Source organism: Coregonus clupeaformis, unplaced genomic scaffold (assembly GCF_020615455.1).
Source record: "Coregonus clupeaformis isolate EN_2021a unplaced genomic scaffold, ASM2061545v1 scaf1798, whole genome shotgun sequence".
NCBI lineage: Eukaryota > Metazoa > Chordata > Actinopteri > Salmoniformes > Salmonidae > Coregonus > Coregonus clupeaformis.
Genome location: NW_025535252.1, coordinates 34,569 through 46,840, shown reverse-complemented (window position 1 = coordinate 46,840; position 12,272 = coordinate 34,569).

Sequence of the window (12,272 nt, the reverse complement as noted above, 5' to 3'; positions counted from 1 at the left end):
TGTGGTCTGATGAGACAAAAATATAGCTTTTTGGTCTAAACTCCACTCGCCGTGTTTGGAGGAAGAAGAAGGATGGGTACAACCCCAAGAACACCATCCCAACCGTGAAGCAAGGAGGTGGAAACATCATTCTTTGGGGATGCTTTTCTGCAAAGGGGACAGGACGACTGCACCGTATTGAGGGGAGGATGGATGGGGCCATGTATCGCGAGATCTTGGCCCACAACCTCCTTCCCTCAGTAAGAGCATTGAAGATGGGTCGTGGCTGGGTCTTCCAGCATGACAACAACCCGAAACACACAGCCAGGGCAACTAAGGAGTGGCTCCGTAAGAAGCATCTCAAGGTCCTGGAGCGGCCTAGCCAGTCTCCAGTCCTGAAACCAATAGAAAATCTTTGGAGGGAGCTGAAAGTCCTTATTGCCCAGCGACAGCCCCGAAACCTGAAGGATCTGGAGAATGTCTGTATGGAGGAGTGGGCCAAAATCCCTGCTGCAGTGTGTGCAAACCTGGTCAAGACCTACAGGAAAAGTATGATCTCTGTAATTGCAAACAAAGGTTTCTGTACCAAATATTAAGTTATGCTTTTCTGATGTATCAAATACTTATGTCATGCAACAGGCCTATGTAAATAACACTAACAAATAATTTTCAGTCAATAGTGAATGGAGGGATGTGTTGCAAGAAAAAAATTGGAGGATTTCCTGGGAAAGATGGGTTGATCTGTGACTTTCTGAAGGTTAGAATAAATTCATAGACACATGAACAGTATAAATACCTTCTTCAATCAGGGGTGAGGGTGGGGATGGGATTACTGTATGTTTTGTGTTTAGTTATTTATGTTGTGTGTTTTGGTTTCACGCTGTGGTAGTGTGTGTGCTGGTCCCTGTAGTTATGGGTGCTCTCACTTCCATGCCAGCCTGGGCGTCAGGCAAGGCTTGGTCCTTCCCGCCCTTGGAAAATCCCTTTGGGCAGGGGGCTTCGCCATGCCGGCATCTCAGGCAAGTGGGGACGAGTGCACCCACTGACCAGATCACCCACTGATGCGAGCGCCCATTCACATTGTCTTTGTAATGTATCGTTGTTCTTTTAATAACAATAATAATTGTCCTCAGTAACGTTGGCAACTAGGGTTTAAGACGTCATGTTAGGGATAGATAATACATAACTCTAGTCCCCTGTAGCTCAGTTGGTAGAGCATGGCGCTTTCAACGCTAGGGTTGTGGGTTCGTTTACCACGGGGGGCCAGTATGAAAATGTATGCACTCACTAACTGTAAGTCGCTCTGGATAAGAGCGTCTGCTAAATGATTAAAATGAAAATGTAAACTCATACATAATTTGGCACCAGACAATTCACCTTAATACTTTGTCATATTTTTAGATGAGGTGCTATTGAGCAAGACTGGATAGTTGTTTCAATAGGTTCTAACATGGAGGCTCATGCATGTTCTTACTTTAAGATAATTCCATGGGTTTTCCCCTATCTTTAAATGTTAAACATAATTATTATTACAATGTAATTATAGTTTATGGCTAGCTATACAGTTGTTACTAGTGTTTAACCTTCTGTCTAAACAAGAGAGCTGTAGTGACAAAAGGTCAGAGTTTATGTCTCCACAGGTGTTTGTGTTCCATTGTCTGTACTGCTCCAGCAACTATTCATTACCTAAACATTTTTGTAGTTATAAAATGGCTATAATATCAATAGTAATATTATAATTCATAGATGTGTCTTTGTAAATGGATTCAATTGTACACATGACAAATGATATGAGATGTCCTATTTCATCTCTCCCCCAACTCTTGTTCTCTCTCTCTCTCTCTCTCTCTCTCTCTCTCTCTCTCTCTCTCTCTCTCTCTCTCTCTCTCTCTCTCTCTCACTCACACTCTCTTTTCCTCTCTCTCTTTCTCTCACACACACACACATACACACACACAATGTAGACCTGCTATACAGAGAAATGGTGGGTTTTCTCTATGTTCTCCTCTCTCTGACTGCTTTACAAGTGGAGTGTTTCAGTGGGGGAGGATCTTCCATTGCTACTCAGTGTGGCTTAATGCTACCTGGTAGTATTCATGGCAACACAGGGCAGAGCTCTCCCTCACCATACACTGTCACTGTTAGCCAGACCACCTACCAGCCAGGAGACACCATCCAAGGTGAGTCACCAAGATGGTTGAAACACACTACTGGGCTTACCAGATCCATACTGTATTGGCTCAGATGCAGGAACGGACTGGGACCAGTAATCTGCCCGGGCATTTCTAATACACAACCCATTTTGTTCCTTGAGGCCCCCGCAAATAATGTTCATTTTGCGAGAAAATTTAAATAAACATTTAGACAGGGCTAAAAATGGAACATTAACCAGAATTGCCCTATGGCAGTCCATCCCTGCTCAGATGTAAACATTTTGTCACGATCGTCGTAGGGAATAGACCAAGGCGCAGCGTGATGAACGAACATGTTTAACTTTATTATCTTTAGTGATAATAGAACACAATCAACAAAACAAGAAACGACTCGTGAAGTCCACGGTAACAATGACCGAACACGGAACAAGAACCCACAAACACAAAGGGAAAATAGACAGTATAAATATGGCTCCCAATCAGAGACAACCAACGACAGCTGACACTCGTTGCCTCTGATTGGGAGTCCTCTAGCCAACATAGAAATAAACACATAGAATGAACACACCCTGGCTCAACATATAGAGTCCCAGAGCCAGGGTGTGACAGTACCCCCCCCCCCTAAAGGCGCGGACTGCGACCGCGCCTCAACCTGAACAAAACAGGGGAGGGCGGGGCGGGCATACCTCCTCGGCGGCGGTTCTGGCTCAGGCCTTGACCACCACCCTCCAATAAACCCCCCATAGCGCCCCTGGTCCAGTCTGGCCCCGCCCGGCTGGAGCTGAACTGGCCTTAGCAGGAGCGGTTAGCTTCAGCTCCATAGTGGAGCAGTTGACCGGTACCTTACCAGGCACCGGTGACCCAGGCACGGGTTGTGCTGGACTGACGACCGCGCACCCCTGGCTTGGTGCGTGGAGGAGGAACGGGCCTTACCAGGCTGATGACGCGCACCCCTGGCTTGGTGCGTGGAGGAGGGACGGGCCTTACCAGGCTGACGACTCGCACCCCTGGCTTAGTGCGTGGAGGAGGAACAGGCCTTACCAGGCTGACGACTCGCACCCCTGGCTTAGTGCGTGGAGGAGGAACGGGCCTTACCAGGCTGACGACTTCGCACCCCTGGCTTGGTGCGTGGAGGAGGGACGGGCCTTACCAGGCTGACGTCTCGCACCCCTGGCTTAGTGCGAGTAGCAGGAACGGGCCTTACCAGGCTGACGTCTCGCACCCCTGGCTTAGTGCGAGTAGCAGGAACAGGCCGGGCCGGGCTGGCGACGCGCACCGTAGACTTGGTGCGAGTGGCATGAACAGGCCGGGCCGGGCTGGCGACGCGCACCGTAGACTTGGTGCAGTGGCAGGAACAGGCCGGGCCGGGCTGGTGACGCGCACCGTAGACTTGGTGCGAGTGGCAGGAACAGGCCGGGCCGGGCTGGCGACGCGCACCGTAGACTTGGTGCGAGTGGCAGGAACAGGCCGGGCCGGGCTGGAGACGCGCACCGTAGACTTGGTGCGAGTGGCAGGAACAGGCCGGGCCGGGCTGGCGACGCGCACGGTAGACTTGGTGCGAGTGGCAGGAACAGGCCGGGCCGGGCTGGCGATGCGCACCGTAGACTTGGTGCGAGTGGCAGGAACAGGCCGGGCCGGCGACGCACACCGTAGGCTTGGTGCGTGGAGCAGGGACAGGCCGGACTGGGCTGGCGACGCACACCGTAGGCTTGGTGCGTAGAGCAGGGACAGGCCGGACTGGGCTGGCGACGCACACCGTAGGCTTGGTGTGAAGAGCAGGGACAGGCCGGGCTGGGCTGGCGACGCACACCGTAGACTTGGTGCGAGTGGCAGGAACAGGCCGGGCCGGGCTGGCGACGCACACCGTAGGCTTGGTGCGTGGAGCAGGGACAGGCCGGGCTGGGCTGGCGACGCACACCGTAGGCTTGGTGCGTAGAGCAGGGACAGGCCGGGCTGGGCTGGCGACGCACACCGTAGGCTTGGTGCGTGGAGCAGGGACAGGCCGGACCGGGCTGGCGACGCACACCGTAGGCTTGGTGCGTGGAGCAGGGACAGGCCGAACCGGGCTGTGGAGACGGATAGGAGACCTGGAGTGAAGAGCGGCCACAACCCGTCCTGGCTGAATGCCTACCCTCACACACTCTGTGTGAGCATCCACACAGGACGTACAGGGCGGTGTATCCGTAACCTGGTGGCCTTCTGAATCCGCCCCTTTTCTGCCTCCGTCAGCCCCGTCGTCCATGCCGTGTGCCCCCCCCTAAAAAATGTCTGGGGTTGCCTCTCGCCTGTCCGACGTTGACCCGTTTGGCGCCGCTGCTCCTCTCTACGGCGCGCCTCCATCGTCTCTTCTCCCAGGGCTTCCTCCCATGTCCAGCCCAAGAGCTGCCCCTGGACACGCTGCTTGGTCGTTGCATGGTGGGTTCTTCTGTCACGATCGTCGTAGGGAATAGACCAAGGCGCAGCGTGATGAACGAACATGTTTAACTTTATTATCTTTAGTGATAATAGAACACAATCAACAAAACAAGAAACGACTCGTGAAGTCCACGGTAACAATGACCGAACACGGAACAAGAACCCACAAACACAAAGGGAAAATAGACAGTATAAATATGGCTCCCAATCAGAGACAACCAACGACAGCTGACACTCGTTGCCTCTGATTGGGAGTCACTCTAGCCAACATAGAAATAAACACATAGAATGAACACACCCTGGCTCAACATATAGAGTCCCAGAGCCAGGGTGTGACACATTTCACATAGCATATTCCAGAACAGCTGACCTGACAATATAAGATTGCTGAGAGGCATCCATCTCCCTCCCTTTCTCTCACTTTCTCTTTCTCTCTTTCTCTCAGTGACTCTGTCAGGAACCATCCCTTTTAGTGGGTTTCTTCTGGAGGCCCATGAGGAAGGACAGAACACCGCTGTGGGAACGTTCTCTCTCGGCAGTGGGTCTGGTATCGTTCTTGTGCCGTGTAATGGGATCGCAGTGAGTTACGGTTAGGGTTGTAAAATTCCTAAAACTTTCCCAGTTGGAGGATTCCCAACCTGCTCATGCCATCCTGATACTGGATCCTCCAACTGGGATTTCTAGAAAACATGGGAATTTTGCAACACTAGTTACAATACAGCACAGGTCTTTCTGGCCATAGTCTTCACTGTTATCAATTTACCTACTGACTTATTGGATTATATTGACACAACAATATGTCAAATGAAACTTACTTGAGCCCAATAATAGGATAGTTTTTACTGGTCAGGCTACAGAGTGAGGAAATAGAGTTAGGGTTGCAAAAATTCCGGTAACTTTCCCCAAAATGGGTTTGATTCCGGAATTCCTGGTTATTCTCTCCTGATTCCTGGAATCTTCCAACCAGGATTTCTGGAAAACCAACCCTAGACAATAGTTTGTTACCTTTACCTACTATAGCTTGAACCACCAATAAGCAATGATCAGAGTTGCAAATGTTAGTTTATTGATATTGAATTTTACACCATAACTAGTCATTGTTCTCTGTTGATTGACTTGACCTGCTGTTTTACTGTTAGGCCTCTGGGGTGAGTCAAAGCAACAATCAGCCTAAACAAACAGTAACAGTCACCAGGACAGCACCAGCCTCAGTCTCCTTGGGAAACATCCTAGTCAAGTGAGTCTCCACTAGAGTTGAAAAATTATGGTAACTTTCTCAAAATTCCCAGGTTTTCCAGAAATCCTGGTTGGAAGTTACTGGAATTTGGCAACCATAGTCTCCACTAAAGCCATCACAAACACGACGCAGTTCTTTTTTACAGAATTTTTCTCTAGTCAGCAACTGAAATCACATATTTCTTGCCCAAAATGTTTGCAGAGGTGTCATGCCTATTGAAAAAATTACAGCACTATATATCCATTTGTAGGATGAAAACACTTTGGTGCATGATCCGACGGCACAGACATCAGTTTAACATCTAGTTTTGAGTTACGTTTGGTTGAATTGTCAACTAACGGAATTCAACGTTCAATCAACAACAAATGTCACCCTGTCTTTGGATTTAGGTTCAAAGTTGGCTGAAAAAAAAGAGGAAATGACTTTACATTGATGACTTTTTCCTAATCTAATCAGGTTTCCATGTTGATTCAATGTCATCACATATATTTTTTGGGTTGAAATGACGTGGAAACAACGTTGTTTCAATTAGTTTTACCCTGTGGGATGCCTCTAAATGTTTGCTCTGTGTTGCAAAATTCCAGAAACTTTCCCAAAACTGTTACATTTTACAGAAATTGAGTATCTGCAGAATCAGGCTTGAATGAGCAATGGGAATCCTACAACCATGGGATTTTGGAAAACATGGGTATGATGAGACTGTTTCAGGAATTTTGTGTGCTGTCTAATATCGGTACTATTATCTGTCATCCTCTTCAAGGACAACATTTATGCAGACCTTCAGTGTATTTTGGATTGCAGTGCCTAGCGTGCCAGTAAACCGAGTTGTCACCAATACAAGTCATCCTACAACAACAACTACTGCTCCAACTACAACAACCACAGCTCCTACTACAACAACTACTGCTCCTACTACAACAACTACTGCTTCTACTACAACAACTACTGCTTATACTACGACAATCACAACTGCAGCTCCTACTACGACAACTAAAGCCTCTAATCTGACAACAACTACACAACCAATCACTGAACTACCAACAACTACACAACCAATCACTCAACAGATGAGCACTACACCTCCAACCGCCGGACAGTCAACCACGAATAGTGGATCTGGTAAGTGTGATTTACTGTGCTTAATATCTAATCAAATTGGTAATAGAGGTCAACCCTGTCACGTCCCTTCATTTTTACATACAGTACAGTATGTGTTTGTTTCTCTGTCAGTCTGTCAGTCTCTTTGTTTCATACTTGTTCATATTATTGACTCATTGTGTCTCTACAGGATATAAGTTTGTACTGAGGTGAAATTCACCTCGACGACAAAGCTTACCGAATCTGAGATCTTGAAGCAGGTGAGAGTCACTGTCAAACATATAATTCATTATGAATAATTCATCCCCAAATATTATTATGGGATGAGGAAAAACCTCGCTCTAAGGGATTCGAAGTGTAAGAATGCTTTAACAAATTAGAATATTGAATAAAGATGGAAAGTAAAGTGAATGAGGGGGAAGGAGCGTGAAGAGGAGAGGGAAAGTAGCAATAACACATTTACTAAATGATGTAACCCCTGTGTTTATTCCAGCTCCGTGAGGAACTGATCAGACGAGGGCTGCCAGGAGACTTTACAATGCGATTGAGAATCGTTCAGAGCTAGGTGTCAGGGGGAAGAGGAGGAGGAAGCTGGAGAGAAAACATAGACAGGACAGAATCACAAAGATAGCTTACACACATTCTATACAATAGATTATCTTGCAGATTACAACCTTACCACATTAACTACTGTAACTATAAGGAATAATTTTAGTTGTTTGAATTTGTATTAACCATAATAAATGTTCTGTAATACATTTGAAATGAAACCATTTAGGTTCTCCGCTAACATCAAGGCGGTGACCCGATCCTGTAGGTTCATGCTCTACAACATTCGGAGAGTACGACCCTGCCTTACACAGGAAGCGGCACAGGTCCTAATCCAGGCACTTGTCATCTCCCGTCTGGATTACTGCAACTCACTGTTGGCTGGGCTCCCTGCCTGTGCCATTAAACCCCTACAACTCATCCAGAATGCCGCAGCCCGTCTGGTGTTCAACCTTCCCAAGTTCTCTCACGTCACCCCGCTCCTCCGCACACTCCACTGGCTTCCAGTTGAAGCTCGCATCTGCTACAAGACCATGGTGCTTGCCTACGGAGCTGTGAGGGGAACGGCACCTCCGTACCTTCAGGCTCTGATCAGTCCCTACACCCAAACGAGGGCACTGCGTTCATCCACCTCTGGCCTGCTGGCTCCCTACCTCTGCGGAAGCCATAGTTCCCGCTCAGCCCAGTCAAAACTGTTCGCTGCTCTGGCACCCCAATGGTGGAACAAGCTCCCTCACGACGCCAGGACAGCGGAGTCACTCACCACCTTCCGGAGACATTTGAAACCCCACCTCTTTAAGGAATACCTGGGATAGGATAAAGTAATCCTTCTACCCCCCCCTTTTACCTAGATTTGTGTGTTTATTATGTTTATTGTGGATAGGAATTTGATTTTGACAAATCATGGAAACTTCTTTTGCATCTTTTGAAAATATAAGGTTTTATTCTTCTGAATGTCTGCGTGGCAGACCTTTCTGGTGTGGATAGGGTTAAAAGATGGGGAGGCAGACACAGTATCATACATACAGCACTGTAGAAAGGGGGGGGGATAAACTTTACCTCAGCATTTGATTGACACACAGCGGAACCTGAGTAACTCTACTCTGTCACCTGAGAGGTCAACATCCTGTCAGACAAGGTAAGTGACATCAAATAGGGAGATAGAATGTCTGCTGTGCAGTTGTGTGCTATCAGCTTGAATCTAAAACATTGGGTTGTCTGTCACTGGATGCTGGTTTCCCATAGTTCAGAATATGATTCATGATGACTCTTTGGACTTTGACCGTTGGTATCTGTGATTCTTTCACAGGCAGCTGATAAGACACTAGGTCTGTATTCACTAAGAAGCAAACAGAAGCAAATGGGGAGGGACTAACGTGAAGCTGTCCAATAAGAAACGTTTGTTTTCTTGCTAAACGTTTTGCTAGTGTATGCAGTAATTAATATAATTTTTAATTCATGGTTTGTCGTAAAAAGCAGCCGCGATGCATGTGAGCTATGAATGAGTTTGAGTTAACTCTTTGATTTACTTTCTCTGTTTTTGTCACGTTCGTTTACAGACGGGACGGACCAAGGCGCAGCGTGATATGCGTACATGTTTATTAAATATTAAACACCACGACAAAACAACAAACAGAACGAAAGCGTGAAGTCCAAGGCAGCACAACACAACATACCTCACACGGAACAAGATCCCACAACTAACTAGTGCCAATAGGCTGCCTAAGTATGGTCCCCAATCAGAGACAACGAAGCGACAGCTGCCTCTGATTGGGAACCACCCGGCCAACATAGATCTAGAAATACTAGATTCACAACATAGAACAAATACAACAATAAACATACACACCCTGACTCAACATATACGAGTCCCCTGAGTCAGGGCGTGACAGTTTTATTTAGGATTAGAAGACATTTTAGATATTTGTCCATAGTGTTTTATATAGGATTATAAGATGTTTTAGATATTTGTCCATAGTGTTTTATTAAGCAATAAGGCCCGAGGGGGTGTGGTATATGGCCAATATACCACGGCTACGGTCTGTTCTTAGGCGCCATGCAACAAGGAGTGCCTGGAGACAGCCCTTAGCCGTGGTATATTGGCTATTTTAAACAAATCCCTGAGGTGCTTTGTTGCTATTTTCAACTGGTTACCAACGTAATTAGAGCAGTAAAAATAAACATTTTGTCAATACCCGTGGTATACGGTGGCATTCAGGGCTCGAACCACCCACTTTATAAATAGTATTTGGATACGTTTTAGATATTTGTCCAGTGTTCAAATTAGGGAGTTTTTTTTATTTCATTTACAATGGAAATTCATTTAGAAGACTCTGCTTTGTTTTAGGCTGTCACTCTGAAACTGTGTTCCATTCTTTAAATGTTTCTACCAGAAGACATGGCTTCTCCCAGTGGTCTATTATCTGAAGAGCAGTTCCAGTGCTCTATCTGTCTGGAAGTCTTCACTGAGCCAGTCTCCATCCCATGTGGCCACAGTTTCTGCCTGGCCTGTATTAAGAGTCACTAGGGAAAGCAGTGACGTTTGCCATTGTCCCAAATGTAAGAGGGTGTTGAAAGGATGCCCTGATCTTCTCGAGAACTAATTAGCTAAAGAAATGAAAAGATGGAACAGATTCAAGCAATCTGGTGTCAAATCTGGAGGTGTGCCCTACGACGTCTGCTCTGGGAGGAAGCTCAATGCCCTGAGGTCCTGCCTGGTATGTCTGACCTCTTACTGTGAGACTCACCTGGAGCCTCATCAGAGAGTGGTGAATCTGAAGAGACACAAGCTGATCGACCCTGTGGAGAACCTGGAGGACAGGACGTATAAGAAGCACAAGAGACTCCTGGAGCTGTTCTGTAGGAGCGACCAGACATGTGTGTGTGTGCTGTAAATGGACACTGACCACAGAGCTCACGACATTGTTCCAGCAGAGAGAGAGAGTAAAGCCATGTAGGTCATTTTCTCATTCTACTTTCTTTTTGACTAAATCGTTTCTTTCTTTCTATCTTTTTTATTTTCTTTCTGCTTCATGATTTCACTGTGGGTTGTTGTCTTTTTAGCCAAGACAAATTCATATCCACACGGTAGAATGGCTATAGTAATGATTATGATTATGATTCTGGTTCCAATTCTGATTTATATCTGATTCCAATTCTGGTTCCAATTCTTATTCTGGTTCTATTGCTGATTCTGATTCCAATTCTGATTCTGATTCCTAGGCTCTGATGAAGAAGACTGAGGCAGAGGTGCATCAGATGATCCAGGTCAGACTGAAGAATGTGCAGGACATCAAACACATCGTAAAACGCTCAACAGAATGTGACAGTTTTTCTACAGTATTTCCTTGTTGTCATCAGACCAGTTCCAAGAAAGAGATAAAGGATAGTGTGCAAGTCTTCAATGGGATTTTCTATGTGGGGTACCACAAGGTTCAATTCTCAGACCAACCGTTTTTATAAAAATGTATTTCATTTAATCAGATAAGCTCAAAGAAAGAGAGGATGGAGGATGGAGTGCAGGTCTTCACTGCTCAGTGCGCTCCATCGAGAGACGCCAGGCTGAGCTCATCGAGGTGATTGAAGAGAAGCAGAAAGCAGCAGAGAGGCAACCTGAAGAGTTCATCAAAGAACTGGAGCAGGAAATCACTGAGCTGAAGAGGAGAAGCACTGAGCTGGAGCGGCTGTAACACACTGAGGACCACCTCCACCTCCTACAGGTCAGTGTCTCTTTCTCTATACTGGATACATTGTGTATTACAGGATGTAATGTTTCATGTCTAAAGTGTCTGTCCTGATTCCCGTGGTAACGTTTTCCATCCCTGTGCACCCCTCTACCCACCAAGGACTGGTCTGAGATCAGTGTTCACTCTGACCTGTGTTTGGGGAATGTGAGGAGAGCTGTATCTCATCTGGAGGAGAAAGGAGATACAGCAATAAACAAACTGTCAATTAAAGGCCGTTGTCATCTGTTGTCCTCACACTACAGTTCTAAAATCCATTGTAAGACATCAATGATATAACCTTTTACTGAAGTGGGCTAAATTAGGGTCACACAGAGTGATTCTTGGTAGTCTTCGAAACAAAACTATACACCTCACACACATGGGCTTAAAAACAGAAGACACCTGTACCATGTCAGATATAGTTGAAATATATTCAATTTTGAGTTTGCATCTCAATATTACGCTTGATATACATCACAGAAGACTGAAATATAACAAAACTGTTTGATATAGAAACACCGGATTTTCGGCGGTTTACATTTTTTAAACCTTTATCAATAATGATATTACAAAAAATATTAATAACGTTCCACCCATGAGGCCAAAGAGAGCGCTTTTGGTCATTCACTGCAGGAAAGAGCTACAACCCATTTTAATGTTGTGTTTTCTGTGGTTCCTTACCTCGCTGAGCATGAAAAGATACAGCAATATGCCGTTAAAAGTTTTCTTTGGCCTTGATTCGAATCCTTTCAATGAATCCATTATATCTTCCTTCATTGTTCAGCTATTGCTTCTATGATGGTGACTACCTAGATGGTCTGGGACGGGGACACGAAGCAGAGCCTCCTGGACGGTCCCCAGTGCTTCAACAAGGTGCCCTGCGTCCTCGCCAAGGACTGCTTTGCCACCGGGAGGAGCAACTGGGAGGTCGAAGTGGGTTTGTACTGAAATTGAAATACACATTTTACCTGATTAAGGTCTATTGAGACTAAAACATTGGTTAAAATACATTAAATCTGTGGAGCATCAGGATCACCAAAGGGCTGGAGTTTATTTTATTTTTCAGTATACCGTTTCTGTCCATGCACCTGGTGATACTGTTGGTATAGGTAATCC